Genomic DNA, 22,848 nt, shown 5'->3' with positions numbered 1-22,848 from the left:
ATGCAGAATGCCAGACCCAAAAACGCAGAAGAGTTGAAGGCCACTATCAGAGCAACCTGGGCTCTCATAACACCTGAGCAGTGCCAGAAACTCATCGACTCCATGCCACGCCGCATTAACGCAGTAATTGAGGCAAAAGGAGCTCCAACCAAGTATTGAGTATTGTACATGCTCATATTTTTCATTTTCATACTTTTCAGTTGGCCAACATTTCTAAAAATCCCTTTTTTGTATTAGCCTTAAGTAATATTCTAATTTTGTGACACACGGAATTTTGGATTTTCATTTGTTGCCACTTCAAATCATCAAAATTAAATGAAATAAACATTTGAATGCATCAGTCTGTGTGCAATGAATAAATATAATGTACAAGTTACACCTTTTGAATACAATTACTGAAATAAATCAAGTTTTTCAAAATATTCTAATTTACTGGCTTTTACTTGTATATAAACTTTGATTGATTGATTGATTGATTTCAACAATGTCATCTTCATGAGATGTCACTAACTACTTGTTTTTTTTTTTAGCTGCATGATGATATTCAAACAGTATTTTTATGAATATGTATGAAAAGCTAAATTTTGCGCCCCCCCCACCCCCCCCCCCCCCCCCCCCGCCCTCTGTGAGGTGCGCGTTCACGCTGCTCTCGTTGACCAGCCCAGATCTTAGCGAGCGCGCTCCCGCGCCGCCGGAGAAAAGAATGCAGTTGTCCTTTCGCGCAGAAAGACAACACAAGAAACGCCGAATCTGTGGACCAAACACACTCTTTACACTCTCATTGTGCTGACGAGATAAGGATATTTTCGCGAGAGGAGGAAAGACAGGCGTCGAAAAAAGGAGGAGAAGAAGAAAGACAGCGGTCGAGAGAGTGGGAGGTAAGAAAAAGTTAGCTTGTTGAAAACAGACAAGTCCTCTCGTCCGCCTTTAACTTCCACTTGTGTTTTTACCTTCTCCGTCCGCCTAAATGTCCACTTTCGTCTTGTGTCTGCCAGTTTACGTGACGTTATATGACGTTTTCACGCCACTGCCACGCCTCGCGAGACAGGGACAGCACATAGTCAACTTATACAGACAGCAAAATATACCATGCAAGAAAAACCTAAGAATACATATAGAGAGGCAACATAAAACATGCATAGATAACATGTGGGGACTCCATATAGAGGCAACATTTAGGGACAACATGTAGAGGCATCATATAGGGACAACACCTATAGAGACAAAATTAAAGATATAACAGAAAAACAGAGACAACATATGTATAAAGACAACACAAGGACACTGATTGAGACAATAAATATACAGACAACATATAAAGACAACATGTAGACATAACATGTATGGACATGTAGGTACTATACATTGAGACAGAGACAACATGTAGAAAAAACATGCATGGACATCATGTGGGGACTACAAATAGAGACAATGCATTGGGACAACAGAGAAAACATGTATGGACTACATTCATGGTCTAGGGTTGTATGGTATACCGCTATTAGTATAGTACCGCGATACTAATGAATCATATTCTGTACTATACCGCCTCTGAAAAGTACCGGTCCACCAATTTTTCTTTGTTTACTTACTACTAAAAGACAAGTTGTCTAGTATGTTCACTATTTTATTTAAGGACAAACTTGCAATAAGAAACATGTTTGATGTACCCTAAGATTTTTGTTTAAAATAAAGCCAATAATGCAATTTTTTATGGTGCCCTTTATTTAGAAAAGTATCCAAAAGTATCGAAATTATTTTAGTACCGGTACCAAAATATTGGTATCGGGACAACACTATTAGGGACTATACTTAGAGACAACATGTCAAGACAATACAGACAACATGAGGAGACAGCATATAGAGATAACATGTATGGACTACATTTAGGGACAATACATAGAGACAACATGTCGAGACACTATGTAGATATAACATGTTCTGACAATACTTAAAGACAGCATGTTTGGACATCATGTGGGGACTCCATATATAGGCAACATTTAGGGACAATACATAGAAACAACATCTTAAGACAACATGTAGATACATCATATAGGGACAAAACTTATAGAGACAAAATTAAAGACATAACAGAAAAACAGAGACAACATATGTAGAAAGACAACACAAGGACACTGATAGAGACAATAAATATACAGACAACATGTAGACATAACATGTATGGACATGTAGGTGCTATACATTGAGACAGAGACAACATCTTAAGACAACATGTAGAAAAAACATGCATGGACATCATGTGGGGACTACAAATAGAGACAACACATTGGGACAAGACAGAGAAAACATGTATGGACTACATTCATGGTCTAGGGTTGTATGGTATACCGCTATTAGTATAGTACCGCGATACTAATGAATCATATTCTGTACTATACCGCCTCTGAAAAGTACCGGTCCACCAATTTTTCTTTGTTTGTTTACTTACTACTAAAAGACAAGTTGTCTAGTATGTTCACTATTTTATTTAGGGACAAACTTGCAATAAGAAACATATGTTTAATGTACCCTAAGATTTTTGTTTGAAATAAAGACAATAATGCAATTTTTTTGTGGTGCCTTTATTTAGAAAAGTATCCAAAAGTATCAAAATTATTTTAGTACCGGTACCAAAATATTGGTATCGGGACAACACTATTAGGGACTATACTTAGAGACAAAATGTCAAGACAATACAGACAACATGTGGAGACAGCATATAGAGATAACATGTATGGACTACATTTAGGGACAATACATAGAGACAACATGTCGAGACACTATGTAGATATAACATGTTCTGACAATACTTAAAGACAGCATGTATGGACATCATGTGGGGACTCCATATATAGGCAACATTTAGGGACAATACATAGAAACAACATCTTAAGACAACATGTAGATACATCATATAGGGACAAAACTTATAGAGACAAAATTAAAGACATAACAGAAAAACAGAAACAACATATGTATAAAGACAACACAAGGACACTGATTGAGACAATAAATATACAGACAACATGTAGACATAACATGTATGGACATGTAGGTACTATACATTGAGACAGAGACAACATCTCAAGACAACATGTAGAAAAAACATGCATGGACATCATGTGGGGACTACAAATAGAGACAACGCATTGGGACAACACAGAGAAAACATGTATGGACTACATTTATGGACTGGGGTTGTATGGTATACCGCTATTAGTATAGTACCGCGATACTAATGAATCATATTCTGTACTATACCGCCTCTGAAAAGTACCGGTCCACCAATTTTTCTTTGTTTACTTACTACTAAAAGACAAGTTGTCTAGTATGTTCACTATTTTATTTAGGGACAAACTTGCAATAAGAAACATATGTTTAATGTACCCTAAGATTTTTGTTTAAAATAAAGCCAATAATGCAATTTTTTATGGTGCCCTTTATTTAGAAAAGTATCCAAAAGTATCGAAATTATTTTAGTACCGGTACCAAAATATTGGTATCGGGACAACACTATTAGGAACTATACTTAGAGACAACATGTCAAGACAATACAGACAACATGTGGATACAGCATATAGAGATAACATGTATGGACTACATTTAGGGACAATACATAGAGACAACATGTCGAGACACTATGTAGATATAACATATTGTGACAATAATTAAAGACAGTATGTATGGACATCATGTGGGGACTCCATATATAGGCAACATTTAGGGACAATACATAGAAACAACATCTTAAGACAACATGTATACATCATATAGGGACAAAACTTATAGAGACAAAATTAAAGACATAACAGAAAAACAGAGACAACATATGTATAAAGACAACACAAGGACACTGATTGAGACAATAAATATACAGACAACATATAAAGACAACATGTAGACATAACATATATGGACATGTAGGTACTATACATTGAGACAGAGACAACATCTTAAGACAACATGTAGAAAAAACATGCATGGACATCATGTGGGGACTACAAATAGACACAACACATTGGGACAACACAGAGAAAACATGTATGGACTACATTTATGGACTAGGGTTGTATGGCATACCGCTATTAGTATTGTACCGCGATACTAATGAATCATATTCTGTACTATACCGCCACTGAAAAGTACCGGTCCACCAATTTTTCTTTGTTTGTTTACTTACTACTAAAAGACAAGTTGTCTAGTATGTTCACTATTTTATATAGGGCCAAACTTGCAATAAGAAACATATGTTTAATGTACCCTAAGATTTTTGTTTAAAATAAAGCCAATAATGCAATTTTTTGTGGTGCCCTTTATTTAGAAAAGTATCCAAAAGTATCAAAATTATTTTAGTAGCGGTACCAAAATATTGGTATCGGGACAACACTATTAGGGACTATACTTAGAGACAACATGTCAAGACAATACAGACAACATGTGGATACAGCATATAGAGATAACATGTATGGACTACATTTAGGGACAATACATAGAGACAACATGTCGAGACACTATGTAGATATAACATATTGTGACAATAATTAAAGACAGTATGTATGGACATCATGTGGGGACTCCATATATAGGCAACATTTAGGGACAATACATAGAAACAACATCTTAAGACAACATGTATACATCATATAGGGACAAAACTTATAGAGACAAAATTAAAGACATAACAGAAAAACAGAAACAACATATGTATAAAGACAACACAAGGACACTGATTGAGACAATAAATATACAGACAACATATAAAGACAACATGTAGACATAGCATGTATGTACATGTAGGTACTATACATTGAGACAGAGACAACATCTTAAGACAACATGTAGAAAAAACATGCATGGACATCATGTGGGGATTACAAATAGAGACAACGCATTGGGACAACACAGAGAAAACATGTATGGACTACATTTATGGACTAGGGTTGTATGGCATACCGCTATTAGTATTGTACCGCGATACTAATGAATCATATTCTGTACTATACCGCCTCTGAAAAGTACCGGTCCACCAATTTTTCTTTGTTTGTTTACTTACTACTAAAAGACAAGTTGTCTAGTATGTTCACTATTTTATTTAGGGACAAACTTGCAATAAGAAACATGTTTGATGTACCCTAAGATTTTTGTTTAAAATAAAGCCAATAATGCAATTTTTTATGGTGCCCTTTATTTAGAAAAGTATCCAAAAGTATCGAAATTATTTTAGTACCGGTACCAAAATATTGGTATCGGGACAACACTATTAGGAACTATACTTAGAGACAACATGTCAAGACAATACAGACAACATGTGGATACAGCATATAGAGATAACATGTATGGACTACATTTAGGGACAATACATAGAGACAACATGTCGAGACACTATGTAGATATAACATATTGTGACAATAATTAAAGACAGTATGTATGGACATCATGTGGGGACTCCATATATAGGCAACATTTAGGGACAATACATAGAAACAACATCTTAAGACAACATGTATACATCATATAGGGACAAAACTTATAGAGACAAAATTAAAGACATAACAGAAAAACAGAGACAACATATGTATAAAGACAACACAAGGACACTGATTGAGACAATAAATATACAGACAACATATAAAGACAACATGTAGACATAACATATATGGACATGTAGGTACTATACATTGAGACAGAGACAACATCTTAAGACAACATGTAGAAAAAACATGCATGGACATCATGTGGGGACTACAAATAGACACAACACATTGGGACAACACAGAGAAAACATGTATGGACTACATTTATGGACTAGGGTTGTATGGCATACCGCTATTAGTATTGTACCGCGATACTAATGAATCATATTCTGTACTATACCGCCACTGAAAAGTACCGGTCCACCAATTTTTCTTTGTTTGTTTACTTACTACTAAAAGACAAGTTGTCTAGTATGTTCACTATTTTATATAGGGCCAAACTTGCAATAAGAAACATATGTTTAATGTACCCTAAGATTTTTGTTTAAAATAAAGCCAATAATGCAATTTTTTGTGGTGCCCTTTATTTAGAAAAGTATCCAAAAGTATCAAAATTATTTTAGTACCAGTACCAAAATATTGGTATCGGGACAACACTATTAGGGACTATACTTAGAGACAACATGTCAAGACAATACAGACAACATGTGGAGACAGCATATAGAGATAACATGTATGGACTACATTTAGGGACAATACATAGGGACAACATGTCGAGACACTATGTAGATATAACATTGTGACAATACTTAAAAACAGCATGTATGGACATCATGTGGGGACTCCATATATAGGCAACATTTAGGGACAATACATAGAAACAACATGTTAAGACAACATGTAGAGACATCATATAGGGACAAAACTAAAAACAAACAAAATTAAAGATATAACAGAAAAACAGAGACAACATATGTATAAAGACAACACAAGGACACTGATTGAGACAATAAATATACAGACAACATGTTGACATAACATGTATGGACATGTAGGTACTATACATTGAGACAGAGACAACATTTCAAGACAACATGTAGAAAAAACATGCATGGACATCATGTGGGGACTACAAATAGAGACAACGCATTGGGACAACACAGAGAAAACATGTATGGACTACATTTATGGACTAGGGTTGTATGGTATACCGCTATTAGTATAGTACCGCGATACTAATGAATCATATTCTGTACTATACCGCCTCTGAAAAGTACCGGTCCACCAATTTTTCTTTGTTTGTTTACTTACTACTAAAAGACAAGTTGTCTAGTATGTTCACTATTTTATTTAGGGACAAACTTGCAATAAAAAACATATGTTTGATGTACCCTAAGATTTTTGTTTAAAATAAAGCCAATAATGGAATTTTTTGTGGTGCCCTTTATTTAGAAAACTATCCAAAAGTATCAAAATTATTTTAGTACCGGTACCAAAATATTGGTATCGGGACAACACTATTAGGGACTATACTTAGAGACAAAATGTCAAGACAATACAGACAACATGTGGAGACAGCATATAGAGATAACATGTATGGACTACATTTAGGGACAATACATAGAGACAACATGTCGAGACACTATGTAGATATAACATATTGTGACAATAATTAAAGACAGTATGTATGGACATCATGTGGGGACTCCATATATAGGCAACATTTAGGGACAATACATAGAAACAACATCTTAAGACAACATGTATACATCATATAGGGACAAAACTTATAGAGACAAAATTAAAGACATAACAGAAAAACAGAAACAACATATGTATAAAGACAACACAAGGACACTGATTGAGACAATAAATATACATACAACATATAAAGACAACATGTAGACATAACATGTATGGACATGTAGGTACTATACATTGAGACAGAGACAACATGTAGAAAAAACATGCATGGACATCATGTGGGGACTACAAATAGGGACAACGCATTGGGACAACACAGAGAAAACATGTATGGACTACATTCATGGTCTAGGGTTGTATGGTATACCGCTATTAGTATAGTACCGCGATACTAATGAATCATATTCTGTACTATACCGCCTCTGAAAAGTACCGGTCCACCAATTTTTCTTTGTTTGTTTACTTACTACTAAAAGACAAGTTGTCTAGTATGTTCACTATTTTATTTAGGGCCAAACTTGCAATAAGAAACATGTTTGATGTACCCTAAGATTTTTGTTTAAAATAAAGCCAATAATGCAATTTTTTATGGTGCCCTTTATTTAGAAAAGTATCCAAAAGTATCGAAATTATTTTAGTACCGGTACCAAAATATTGGTATCGGGACAACACTATTAGGGACTATACTTAGAGACAACATGTCAAGACAATACAGACAACATGAGGAGACAGCATATAGAGATAACATGTATGGACTACATTTAGGGACAATACATAGAGACAACATGTCGAGACACTATGTAGATATAACATATTGTGACAATACTTAAAAACAGCATGTATGGACATCATGTGGGGACTCCATATATAGGCAACATTTAGGGACAATACATAGAAACAACATGTTAAGACAACATGTAGATACATCATATAGGGACAAAACTTACAGAGACAAAATTAAAGATATAACAGAAAAACAGAGACAACATATGTATAAAGACAACACAAGGACACTGATAGAGACAATAAATATACAGACAACATATAAAGATAACATGTATGGACATGTAGGTACTATACATGGAGACAGAGAAAACATCTTAAGACAACATGTAGAAAAACATTGCATGGACATCATATAGAGACAACACAGAGAAAACATGTCAAGACAATACAGACAACATGTGGAGACAGCATATAGAGATAACATGTATGAACTATATTTAGGGACAATACATTGAGAACATATGACGAGACACTATGTAGATACAACTTTTCGTAACAATACATAAAGACAGCATGTATGGACTACATATAGAGACCATGTATAGGAATAATACATAGAGAAAACATGTCAAGACAATAAAGACAACATGTGGAGACAGCATATAGAGATAACATGTATGAACTATATTTAGGGACAATACATTGAGAAAATATGACGAGACACTATGTAGATACAACTTTTCGTAACAATACATAAAGACAGCATGTATGGACTACATATAGAGACCATGTATAGGAATAATACATAGAGAAAACATGTCAAGACAATAAAGACAACATGTGGAGACAGCATATAGAGATAACATGTATAGACTACATTTAGGGACAATACATGGATAAAACATACAGAGACAACATATACAGACAGCATAGAAGACAACATACAGGGACAGCAATATAAAGGCCACTTATAGGGACAACAGGACTACTTAAAGTTGGACACCAAACTAAAGCTTGTCATGTAACTAACTGAGCGCAGGTCCTGGCCTCCATCTTTGTCTTTGTGTCTGAATCTGGATTCAGATCTACTTAAGTCTTCATCAAATCCAGGTAAAACCGGGTTTTGTTTTGCAAATCCTGATCCTTACTGATAACTGCACAGTCAGGATTAGATCCAGTTTAACATTTTGGCTTCTGAGCTTGCACGTTTGAAAAGGATAAGAACGTTCAGGATTTTCCAAGTGAAAATGGTTCTGTAGTGACCGATTCAGACCTCAATAACTTGAGCTAGAATGTCGTACACTTTGATGCTCTGTAGGTGTCTGAACAGGGTGAAAAGGCATCTTCGATGTTAAATCTGGTTCAAACTAGGTTCAGTATCCGACAGTACTAAACCGCATAATTAACAACTGAAAATCCTACTAAGGCTGGAAATGAGATTTTGGACAGAAATGTGTCTTTGTGTGGACCTCAGTGAAGTATTTGTCTTTCCTGGTATAATAATAATAATAATAATAATAACTGGGATTTATATAGCGCTTTTCTAAGTACCCAAAGTCGCTTTACATGTAGAACCCATCAATCATTCACACCTGGTGGTGGTAAGCTAGTTTCATAGCCACAGCTGCCCTGGGGTAGACTGACGGAAGCGTGGCTGCAATTTGCGCCAATGACCCCTCCGACCACCACCTATCATTCATCATTCAATTCACCGGTGTGAGTGGCACCGGGGGCAAAGGGTGAAGTGTCCCGCCCAAGGACACAAAGGCAGCGATTTTTGGATGGTAAGAGGCGGGGAGCGAACCTGCAACCCTCAGGTTTCTGGCACGGTTGCTCTACCCACTACGCCATGCCGCCCCTGGTATACTACTTGTATATTTTCTTGTTGCTCTTGTTACTGATTCCCACCTAGGTGGACATGGTCAACAAAGATGGCTGTCTCTGGCATTGTTGCCGAATGAGGACAGACCTGGGTTCATATCTATAAAGCTTGCGTATTGGGCTGCAGCTATCAATTATTTTAGTAATAAAGTAATCTATTGGTTAGTTTGTTAGTAATCGGATAAAACACACTTTATAGCCTTAGTGCGTATTTTAGGGGAAAACAAACATTTTGCTGATTGTTATGACCTTTCGTTCTTTTTCCCCTGTAAATGCACATTGTCAATATTCAAATTGTACTTTTAACATGTGTGCATTAGTAAAAATATGTATGTTTGTCTTTTTTAAAATGCCGCCACACAGATCACAGCACCCACACACCACTGCTCTCATGTGCGCTCCATTGCATAAAGTTCTGGGCACTCCGTGCTGTCTGAATTTGATAATTATTTATTAGTTATTAGTTACTAATTAAACGATTATTAATTTTTGTAATGGAATAAATCAATTTAATTGATCAATTGTTGTAGCCCTACTTGGGTACGCAGAAAACAAGGCTGGAAAGTTGTGTCATCTATAAAAGTCCCTAATTATTTTAATAAATAGGATAGGATAGGCTAGGATAGACTTTATTTATCCCACAATAAGGAAATTATGTGGTTGCGGTGCTGTCCACAAAGAAAGGCAAACAACACACGAAAACAAGAGGGAAGCATCAAAGAACACAAATTACGTAAAATACATAAAAAAAAGAACACAAAGCTGATGCAACCAGGTGCCACTTCAGCGGCGCCGTTATACATACAGCTACAACAAGTCAAATAACAAAAAATTAGCAATACATATTGCGCACATACATTTGTCTATGCATGGTGACATGCATAGACAAACAACAAAACAAGACAGCATTTCAACACCCATATACTGTACACCGTGGTGGCCTCTGCAGTGCTCCACGCCATTGTTTGCTGGAGTGAGTGGGCCGCACAGCCAGAGACAGTCACAGACCCAACGAAGTAACCAAGAGAGCCAACTCTGTCCTAGGCTGCCCACTAGCACTTGGCCAATGTGCAGTCCGCGCAGAGGAGTGCGAATCCGTCTAGGTCTAGGGAAACCAAAGTGTCCGATAAATGCTCATTCTGCTAGGGCTCCGTGAAGATCGTTTACCCCGACGCTCCGCAGCCTCGTCTCTACCTGCGCAACTCCTTCGGTCTTTCCACGCGGACTCCGGTGGGGCAGAGAGCCAGCAGCTGGTCTCTGCTGCCAACATGGCTATGGCCATAAGGCTCCCCTATAGGCAGATCCATAAGCACTGCAGAAGTCATGAAAGTGCCACCCCTTGTTGCGTAGTTTCGAATGGGCTTGACCCAACACAAAAGGAGGGTACACAAGAGCACAAAGCTCCTGCAACCAGCAGCCACTACAGCGGCGACATCTTGGTTTGTTTGTTTCAGACCGTGGGTCGGCAAACTGCGGCTCTATAGCCGCATTTGGCTTTTTAGTGTCGCCCTAGTGGCTCTTTTTCAAAAGTGTATGAAAATGGAAAAAGGGAGTATATTTTTTGTTTTAATATGGTTTCTGTAGGAGGACAAACATGACAAAAACCTTTAATATGTTTGTGTTTATACTTCACTGATGAGAGTATTTTGGGGGCGCTGTTTTGTCCTACTAATTTTGGCGGTCCTTCAGCTCACCATAGCTGTGTGGACTGTGACGCAACAGTTTGTTTACATGTATAACTTTCTCCAACACTGCCACAGAAAGCCGTGTTTTATGGCACTCCTTCTTTGTCTCATTTTGTCCACCAAACCTTTTATGCTGTGCGTGAATGTACAAAGGTGACCTTTGTTGATGTTATTGACTTGTGTGAAGTGCTAATCAGGCATATTTGGTCAGTGCATGACTATAAACTAATCGATGCTAACGAACTATTTAGGCTAGCTGTAGGTATATTTGAGCTCATTTAATTTCCTTTACTTATGCCCGACTGCAGCTGGGATAAGCTCCAGCCCCAACCACCCCCCCACCCACAAACCTGAGAGGGACAAGCGGTAAAAAAAGGATGGCTGGATGTCCTCTGTGTATATAATTTATATTTGCATGTCTCACTATCTGTATGTAATATTGGCTGCATTTCTCATAGCTGTTTGTATGCCAGGTTGTTCCAGACCATAGCAAACGTTACCCAGCTTGCCTAAGATTGTCATAAATCCATTAGAAGAATACGACCTGCCGTTTCCTTCAACTTGGACACACACATCTATACCTTTGGCCATTCTAAGCCAGTAATTTCCAGGAGTTATCTCAGCCTCTCATAAGCCTCTGTTTTACTTATGTCTTCCAATGTTGTAAAAATGTGTAGAATAAATATAAAAAAATTCTGTCAGCAAGCGACACATAGTCATTTTGATACTAGGCTGTCATAGCTAATTTAGACACTTACATCATGTGTTGCATTCATTAAGCCTTTTCATTATACGGCTTTTATTTCTTCACGCCTACAGACAGATTTGTTTTTTGTATTTTTGGTCCAATATGGCTCTTTCACCATTTTGGGTTGCCGACCCCTGGTAGACGGAGACTTTTAGTCAGACTTCCATGCACAGTTTTATAGTCGAGACCGCAGGAGACACATTTGTTGTTTCCAATCCCCACACTTGTAAATATTTGTTGGATTGTTGGAAAGTGAGCAAAGTCATTACTCGAGGTTGCCAGATTGTGTGGACTTTAATGTAATTAGTGGCGTCTTTGGAGAAGCGTTGGCGGTCCTTTACATCTAAATGCTCTAATGAGGTACTTCCACTTGGCCCTGCCACGTTTGCTCTTCAGCTTCTTTCACCATTGATTCAATGATGGCCGTTGACCAACCATACTTGAAACAAATGATAAACCCTAACTAAAACATTCCTGACCAAATGGAACTGTTGAGATGGTGAACTTGTTTTCAGGGTTTGGAACAAAGCACTCACACAAACATATGCTGACATAAACTTATTTTCTCATCTTGTTGAGGGGAGTGTCATGTGACGCCATGACCCCTGACCTCTCCCTTAACCCTGAGCCGGGGCTTGAGCTGGCTAGCAGGTGTGACCCGCAGGTTAAGGGAGTGCATACTCGCACAACAGTAGTGTTACTCACACCTCTTCATACAACACAATGTTTACACTGAAGAGCAGTGCAGTGGTGAACTGCAGGCTAAAGAATGAGTAATAATAAAGTTGACAGAATTAGTAGATTATTCAGTACTAATAAAGAATATATATATATATATATATATATATATATATATATATATATATATATATATATATATATATATGAGTAAACATTGTTAGATAGTAAGTGAAGGAAATAGAATAAACAATACCTTAATTACAAAATTAACCACAAGTTTTTTTTATTTTACACCAATAGGAATTTCTTCTGAAAAAACAACACCGACACAGAACGAAGGGACAAAATTAACCTGGGAGTTTTACTGCTTTAGATCAGAGATAGTATAAGAGAAAGCAACAGTTTGTTGTTTGGAAAGGTATTCCATAATTCCAGGACCGGGTTATGTGTTTTTCTTTATACCTACACTCACCGATCGCACATTGTTTGTTGTTATAAAAGTAGCTGTCCCTGTCTGACAAGTATACCGGATCTTCTGATTCTGCAACTGTGTGAGTTGTCTGGGTGAAAGAGGTCAGAGGAGCTTTGGACTAGACCATGACTATCAAAGTGGATTTGGTCCTGACTAAGGATGGGTACAGAGATTGGTAGTTTTGTAGGTACAGACCAAATTCCTTTAGTACTAACGGGTATTGATTCACGTACAATCAAACAGCACAATACTTGGTTCCGATTATACTGGACATCAAATCTGATTTTTTTGCCCTCAAGTGACACATATTGGCAAAAAAATATCCGATCTAAACACTCTAAAGTGCTTAAAATCTGATATTTTCGCATTCGATTTAGGTCACATCTGGGGGTAGTCCGAATCCATTTACAATCTGATCTTTTCAAATTTGAGGGCAGTTTAAACGGCAATGCGACCTGTTGGTGACTTTTACGTCATCTTTGGTCGAGCTACGTCATTTGTGTGCACAGCACGATCCCTTTCCTTTATGCAGCTCTCTTCTTCCTCTTCCTGTGGTTGTTTTCCATCAGCTGCCTACTTCATCTACACAACAGTCACGGTACAAACCCACTAACACGTTGATCTATGGCATCCATGTATTTTTTGTGTAGTAGCGACTTCCTTGTTCATTTGCGGAATCCGATCAATTTATTTTGTTTTCACATTGTCGAACTGCGCATGCAAGTGATGTCGAGGCCACAATGGGGCCTGTGCACGTTTATACTGGATTCTGATAAAGAGAACATTTGACCTGTAAACTAAACAGTCAGCTGGAAAAAAATGTAATTCAGTCGACTTTGGTCTACAGTGTAAATGTAGTCTTTTTGACGTCACATCCGGTTGCAGACTTGGCACCAAAGCAGCACTCAGAGCGGACTTAGCCAGACTGCTTTTGGGTAATGTTAAAATTTTAGCAACAAGCAAGCGTGCCTTATAGAAAAAGCTCGAAAGTACAGTCGGGCTCCACTTTTCAAGATGCGCTAGTTTTGTGCTAATTTACATTGGCTGTGCCATATACATGCTACTCATTAGCGATTTTTCATAGCAATGTCAACACCTCCAAATGTGATATTCAGAACTACAACTAAGATGCATGTTACAATCAAACAGTTGATGTGTAATCAGTACAATACTTGCTGTAAAAACATTTTCTAGGGCTAAACAAAAGACTGGACTGGCACATTCAGTTTAATGACAAAAAGTACTTCCTGGCTAGGCAACAGTTTTAAATATTAAATTGAAAAATTTTAATTTTATTATAAACAATTAATATATATTAACACATGAACACACAATAGTGTTGAAAATTGGTACCGGTATAGATTCCTATGCACCAGAAATTAGTACCGTGTCAGTACAATTGTGAAAGTAACCATCCCTTGTCCAAGCACATGTGGACGAAGCAGAGTACACTTGTCATTGTCTCTCTGTGTACGTACATATTTTGTATACACATAGCTGCTTTCGGGAAATACACTTTTACTCGCCTCGTACTAACCTTCGACTTGCTGCCTGTTTCCCCACAACTTTATCTTTGAATTTAAGCCAAAGTACACTTTCAATGCCTTTTGGGGTGTTAATCAGCATTAAGACTCAACAAGCCAGATAAGCATTGTCGAGTGGTTTTAGTATTAGGTTTACTTTGAACATGCATGTAGTTACAGCGTGCACATCACATATTTACAGTTTCACATTCCGACATGTCTGAAAAGGAGTAGGAAGATGAAGAGCTTAGTGTAACATAAAAAATTAAGGATATACTGGAGGCACAGGGATCGTGAATTATTTGGTTGATTATACATTTTAAAACTATATTTTTTATATTGCCCTCACAATTTGTCCGCAAATTTCCTTAAACACACATTAACATTGATGCAACACACTATATGTAGTTTATCATGGCAGTGGATTGGCTACCTTACTCACTGTACCTTGCAGGTTTAAAATAAAAACATGCATTAATAATTATGGTTCATGCTAGCATTTAAGATAGCTAGCAATTAGCACGCTAGCTACCGGCTGGAAATTAGTGCATTAGTTGTCAGCTAGCTATTAGCGGCACATTACTGTTTTAGTTGAATATCTTAGTATTGCACAATAACAAGGTACCTTTGGGACCAGTTTAAGTTAAAACATAATTTATACAAAATATGTAAGTAGGGGGAGCCCGCTCCATGTCTCAATCAAAGTTTGGGGGTCCTTGACCTGGAAAACGTTGAAGACCCCTAATTTAGGATATGCTAATGCTGTGGTCCAAATTACTTTTCAGATTTGTTTTGCAATCAAAACAATGGAAATGTCTTAAAACATTCATCCCTATAGTGTTGCCTGTTTTACAAACAGAGGTGTCTTGTAATAGTCTATTTGACGATTTGGATCGGAGGAGTCTGATTTGACTTCCAACCTTGCAGTCGAATCGTTGGACCCCCCTCGGACACGTAGCATGCCAGTGACCTGACTAAACTATCCAATCTCTGCCGTGTTTATTTGTTTATCTGAGCTTTTTAAATTTTTTAGATAAAAAAAGTCGCAAATAAGATCTGTTTATTTGCAGGGAAGTTCAAGGTTCAAAGGGGTTATTGTCATGTGCACAATAGAAACATGTTTCATTATCTGTACAATGAAATTAGCTGTGCTCAATGCTAGCATACATGCTATTATAAAAAAATGTTTTGCCCATGGTCAACTGATTGTTAACTTTGAGTTAAAGTTATGAAAATTGATTATGAGAGTTTGGGTGAGGGTGGTCCGCTTCAGGTATTCCACAAGAAAAGCTTTGTGGAAAAAATCCCAATCTTCTCAAATGTCTTTTTTTTTTTTTTTTAACACAAAATACGATGAAAAAAAAATATAACAACTTAATAATTAATAAGAAATTAAGTAAATACATGTTTTAGGCTTTGGAGTATATTTTAATATTTTAATTCCACTTGGGGCCACTGTCGTGTTTAGCCGATGCACGGAAAACGTCTCGATGCACAGAGAATGTCATTTCCGCTTCTTTTAACGGTCCTCGATCGGCGGTTAGTAATGTTTTTGCACTTGATGTTCATGTCTTTCATGATGACATGAACACCATGGCATTTGTAGATTGTACAAAGTACCAGGATAGCAAGTGCAAACCGAGGGTTATCCGTCGTGCTGTTGTTAAAGGGGAACATTATCACAATTTCAGAAGGGTTAAAACCATTAAAAATCAGTTCCCAGTGGCTTATTTTATTTTTCGAATTTTTTTTCTAAATTTTACTCATCACGCAATATCCCTAAAAAAAGCTTCAAAGTGCCTGATTTTAACCATCGTTATATACACCCGTCCATTTTCCTGTGACGTCACACAGTGATGCCAATACAAACAAACATGGCGGTTAGAACAGCAAGGTATAGCGACATTAGCTCGGATTCAGACTCGGATTTCAGCGGCTTAAGCGATTCAACAGATTACGCATGTATTGACACGGATGGTTGTAGTGTGGAGGCAGGTAGCGAAAACGAAATTGAAGAAGAAACTGAAGCTATTGAGCCATATCGGTTTGAACCGTATGCAAGACACGACAGCCAGCAACACGGGAGAAAGCGAGGACGAATTCGGCGATCGCCTTCTAACCAACGATTGGTATGTGTATGTTTGGCATTAAAGGAAACTAACAATTATGAACTAGGTTTACAGCATATGAAATACATTTGGCAACAACATGCACTTTGAGAGTGCAGACAGCCCAGTTTTCATCAATTAATATATTCTGTAGACATACCCTCCTCCGCTCTCTGAGTGTCGCAGGATATCCACACATTCTTGCCATCTCTGTCGTAGCATAGCTTTCGTCGGTAAAGTGTGCGGAACAAACGTCCAATTTCTTGCCACTTTCGCATCTTTGGGCCACTGGTGCAACTTGAATCCGTCCCTGTTCGTGTTGTTACACCCTCCGACAACACACCGACGAGGCATGATGTCTCCAAGGTACGGAAAACAGTCGAGAAAACGGAAAATAACAGAGCTGATTTGACTCGGTGTTTGTAATGTGTTTGAGAAAATGGCGGATTGCTTCCCGATGTGACGTCACGTTGTGACGTCATCGCTCCGAGAGCGAATAATAGAAAGGTGTTTAATTCGCCAAAAATTCACCCATTTAGAGTTCGAAAATCGGTTAAAAAATATATGGTCTTTTTTCTGCACCATCAAGGTATATATTGACGCTTACATAGGTCTGGTGATTATGTTCCCCTTTAAAGGAAAAAGAAGCGGAAATAAGACAGTGCCGTTGTTGTTGTAAACGTAATCAAAGAAATAAAAAAAACTAATTACATTAAATAAAAAATATGTAGTGTTCGTGTGAGGAAATGCAAATACAATGCAAATGGCGCGATGCAAATAAAAAATAATGACCCACAAACAACTGTGTGACCCTCTAATTGTTCTGGGTTATTGGGCACTGTTATTTCTGACGGACAGCTGTCGCTACGTGGCTGCAGACTACATTAGGCTATATTGAATTCCTTACTTTTCTTTTATCCGGCCGCGTATGTATCACTTTCATTCATTTTGTCAGAGAGAAACATATATGCGTATAATGTCCCAATGGGCAGCAACTTTAAAAATGTTTTTAGGGAAGTGTAGTGAACCATTGAGAAATATTTCTCTGCTTGCTTCAAGCCCGGTCGATGTCCTGCCTCTGAAAGCCATATGCACCATTGTGTTTGGTAGGTTCGTTCAGCTCCGCACACAACACAGCAAAGTACCATTCATAAAAAACATGCGGGCCGCACTAACATTAAACTTTCATTACAAATTGGCCCGCGTGCCGCAAGATTGAGACCCCTGCCCTAGATGTTGGATTGACAAAAACAACCACTTAGGTTGTGAAATGTGCTGCAGACTTTTAGGGGATTGACAAGGACATTTGAGTAAAGTTTGGGCAACATTGGTTGTAAAAACATCAAGCAAAACTTCTTTGACTTAACAACTAAATTATCCATAAGTCACTGACCATAGGGGGCGCTACAGATGTATGAGTTTAGTTTTTTACTCATCCAATTGATGTGTGAATGATACATTTATAAAGGTTACCAAAGACTTGAAATATTCTTTATTGTTAATTTTTCCATACTCTTCTTAATATCCCAGAGTTTGTAAGCATTAGTGATTGAAAAAAAGGCTCTTTAGTAGTTGTAATTTGTTGATACAGCTTGGATAGGACCACTGCTTTTAGTTACTTGCTTCTGCTCCATTTTTTTGTAGTTCATCCCAAAGGTATTTGTTCCCAGTCTTTTATCCAAATAATGACTCAGACGTAGCGTCTAGAAATGTACTTAAGGGTTCTAGAAGTTTTCTTCAATCTGTTGTAAAGCTTCAATGATGACCTTAATGACTGCACTTACTGGGGTCAAAAAGCCGTGTCAGACGTTGTTCTTTCATCAAAGCCAGTGATTTAAACATGTTCTTGGTAGGATACATTCAGCATAGAACAAACTTGATGGCAGTAAACGCATTTTGAGCTGAATAGCGTTGCCTGGACAAACGGTGTTTGGCGTCATCGTTGTCCTTTGGGATCTATAAAACAAAAGTGGATCCTCTGCCAGCGGTGACGTCAAGACCTTTTTCACTGTGAATGCAGTCAGCTCACATGTGCCCTTGTCAGTGCAGTGTGATGTTGTGTTAACGCCTCTTTGAGACCTTGCAATAGCTCGTTTTGGCAGCCACAGAAAAGCCTAAATGGCGATAAAATAGCAGTAAGCCGATTGAGTGATCTGCTATGTCTAATTCTTAAATGTCCTGATGCCTCCCAGCAGGGGACTGTGTTAGCTGTTGGTATCAACAATACTTAAATATGTCTCTTGGGAAGCTATTAGGTGTGGAAACAAGTCAGTGCATGGGGTTTACTCTGCAACTTTCCTAGCTAAAATACCGCCAAGAGACTTTATTTGGAGGTATCTTCTAAAACAGGGCCTTTTCATGGCCTTACCTCAGAGAATATGATACCAACTTTAAAAACAGATTTTCTTGCAGCATATTGTGTAGCTTTTAGTAGTCAGTCAAGCTATGAACCCTTTCACTATAGCAACTAAAAAAGTATATCAATTTGTCCTTTGAGCGATTTTGGCTTCTTTTTTTTATCGATATCATCCAGCACTTTGTTTCCGATACCAATATCAACCGATACAGATATTTGCAGTAGCTCTTCCCTCAAACTAAAACAAATACTGCAAAGTAAGTTCTAGAAAAGGTGCCAGGGTTTCCCCTAGTTTGCCAAGATACCTGTGGTGGGGGTGTGGTTAGGGGGCGTGGTCACCATCACGTCATTGTATACTTTGCTATGATAAAAGGGACAAGCGGTAGAAAATGGATTGATGGATGGATGGATATCCATCCATCCATTTTCTACCGCTTATTCCCTTCGGGGTCGCGGGGGGCGCTGGAGCCTATCTCAGCTACAATCTAGTGGAAGGAGGGTTACACCCTAGACAAGTCGCCACCTCATCGCAGGGCCATGATTTTCTTTAAAGAGGCTTTGCATACATTTAAAAATGCATCTGTGTTATTAATTAATATTAACATATATTTTTTATATTGTATCGTTTTGCTCTTCTTTCAAATGTTGCTGCTTATTGTACAATGTACTAGAGACTTTTAGTGACTTTTTCTTTATCAAAAACAACAAATTTAGCATCTTTTTCTGGTGGGAAAAATATACAAGTATAACCCATTTATTATTGACTGCAGACAAGTTTAAAGACTCTAGTTCTGTCCCTCCATTTCCGCGACAACCATCGAGCTGCAGCGAGCATGACGTAACACTTGCTTCGCGCTGCTGCTCCAGTTGGACTTTCTTCTCTTAAAAGCCGCCACCGTCCTCTTAATATTTGCTCATTTTGTAGATTTATCTGTGTATTAATCTCGGCTATATTAAACTATGTCCACATCGCAGACATGTTGCCTCCGCTGCAGACGATCCGGTGCATATTGCCTACGTCGTCACAACATCCTGTTTCGGCAGTGGCGTTCTTGTGGTCAAAGTCTTTTTTCGGCAGACGTATTTTCGGTGCATCTCTAATCAACAGTGCGCAAATAATAGGCTATATGAATGTCCATTCATACTGTAACAACCAGCTGCTGATAATGTTTTATGTTCGTGTGGTTTTGATTCGTTGTTCATTGTTCCTATGATAGCAAATACACTGTTCGTGCCTTAAAGTGTGTGCATGGGAGGGAATATGTGTTGGAATTGGGCCAGTTGTTACCATAACATTGGCCAATAAAAGTTAAAAATAGCGTCAGACTTTATGTGACTTCTTCTGAAGGCTACATCATAAAACTTACATTTTTTTTCATGTAAAAAACCCTTATTTTTAAGTACTGCCGGCTTTAATTTTGCCACGGCGGTGTGCCACGGTCAGTTACATTAAGGGGAAACCCTGGGTGCTATATTTCTTTTCACCATTTAAAAAAGTCATGAATGAAATGGCATGTTGCTCAAGTCCTATTGTCAGTCATTCTGATTATTCCTGGCAGTTGTCATTCGATACGTCTTTATTACACATAAATGCAGCCGCAGGAGAGCGGGCGTGCTGTGGGTTTGACTTTTGGAGGATTTTTAGTCTCTGTATTTTAATTCCATATAAAATGCAGTGATTATCATGAAGCACTTGTGAGGAGTGATGGCGTGCCAGCTATTCTCTATGTGCGTGTGATCAATCGTACTCTGGTCTTTTTCTTCCAGTTGTGGAAAATTAGGAGAAGTGTATCCAACTCGCGCACGGATCAGTGAGGTCACAGTAGCAACACGTTGTGGACCTTAGGTGTGAGGTGGGCTCAGACACGGTATGATTGACCCTTGTTGTTTTTTACATCTAAAAGGTTACTTTAAACATTAACTGTACACTTGACAAAATGTTAGATGCTTTCTATTTCCATTAGTTCCCATTGGAAGATTTGAAAGAAAGTACAGTTTAACAAGCTTTCAGAACAAAAAGATTTGACCTTCCACTGTGTTTGGAAAGCCTGCACTACCCTAACGAGCTTATGTCGTGTCTGTCTGCAGTCATCTAAATAAACAGTTACATTTATAAATACATATTTCGTAACTTACAGGAGAGAACACAATTTGCTACGGGAGCATAAAATCCCTGGATGGATTTGGGTTTCCTTTTTTATTCGGACACAACAAGCATTTAAGCTTAGTGACACATGTTTCAGGTGATTAAACTTGAGTGTAATGGGATCAATCAAGTCACTTTGAATTAGAAAAGTAAATTGTCACAGACTCCCCTGTCCGCTGTATGCGTGACCGCGAGATGCTGAGACAGGAGATAACGTGCAGGTAAGAAGCTAATTTAATTATCAAAAACCAGGAGCTTTTATTAACCAAGGGTGAAAATAGCAAACTTGTTGTAGGCAGGAAACATGCAACACATGCACAAACAGCAACACACTTAACAAGGGGTGTTCACACTTTTTCAGCAGGCAAACTACTTATCAAATGACCAAGTGGAGGTAATCTACAATCTATACATATACACACACACACACACACCCACACATATATATATATATATATATATATATATATATATACTTAATTTACTTATTAATGAAGCAGATGTTTTTATTAACATGTTAAAGGTGTCTAATAAAAATACAAGCATGTTTAACGCATATAGAGTCCCTTCTTTCATGAAGACAAAAATATAAGTTAGTATTACCCTATTCTGATGACTTGCATTGAATAGAATTAGACCGGATTCACAGTAGTGCTGATAAGTTTCACTACTTCCAATTTACATTGTGGCAGGAAAAATATTGTTAGCACAGGCATGATGGAGCAGCACAATTAAAGTTAATTTGTGCCTTTATTACGAAAGCTTTTTTTTTTACACTGAATTTTTTTGTGTTTGAATTCAAATTATGTTAACAATTTCATTGAAAAACATTTTCTTGTCAGCAAAATGTGTGTTAGATAATTCCATGTTTTAAAATTCAGTGTAAGAAAATTCCAGCCATCCATCCATCCACCTTCTTCCGCTTATCCGAGGTCGAGTCGCGCGGGCAGCAGCCTAAGCAAAGAAGCCCAAGCTTCCGTCTCCCTCGCCACTTCGTCCAGCTCCTCCCGGGAATCCCAAGGCGTTCCCCGGCCAGCCGTCAGACATAGTCCGTCCAACTTGTCCTGGGTCTTCCCCCGTGAGCAGCAGCTTTACTGAGCTTCTCACCTTATCTCTAAGGGAAAGCCCCGCCACCCGACGAAGAAAACCCATTTTGGCCGCTTGTACCCTTGATCTTGTCCTTTTGGTCACAATCCAAAGCTCATGACCGTAGGTGAGGAAGGGAACGTTGATCGAGTGTTTAAAAATTCAGTACTGAAAAACTCATTGTAGATAAATATGCTGCTTCAAAAAGCAAGACCCACTTTCGGTAAACTAAGACTGAAGCAATCGATCTTGTTT

General features: G+C 37.9%; 1 protein-coding gene across 1 annotated transcript in view; it reads left to right on the top strand.

The window, feature by feature from the left end:
* The first annotated feature begins 667 nt into the window (after positions 1-667).
* The window catches only part of peak1 (pseudopodium-enriched atypical kinase 1), a 79,553-nt gene continuing 57,372 nt past the window's right edge, over positions 668-22,848 (top strand). Inside the window, exon 1 of the mRNA XM_061959656.1 lies at positions 668-878. The gene's annotated coding sequence lies outside the window, so the exon portion shown is untranslated. The remainder of the gene's footprint in view (positions 879-22,848) is intronic.

The sequence above is a fragment of the Nerophis lumbriciformis genome, linkage group LG05, assembly GCF_033978685.3.
Source record: "Nerophis lumbriciformis linkage group LG05, RoL_Nlum_v2.1, whole genome shotgun sequence".
Classification (NCBI taxonomy): Eukaryota; Metazoa; Chordata; class Actinopteri; order Syngnathiformes; family Syngnathidae; genus Nerophis; species Nerophis lumbriciformis.
The sequence above is the reverse complement of the archived record's forward strand: the minus strand, read 5'-3'. Positions and strand labels throughout refer to the sequence as shown.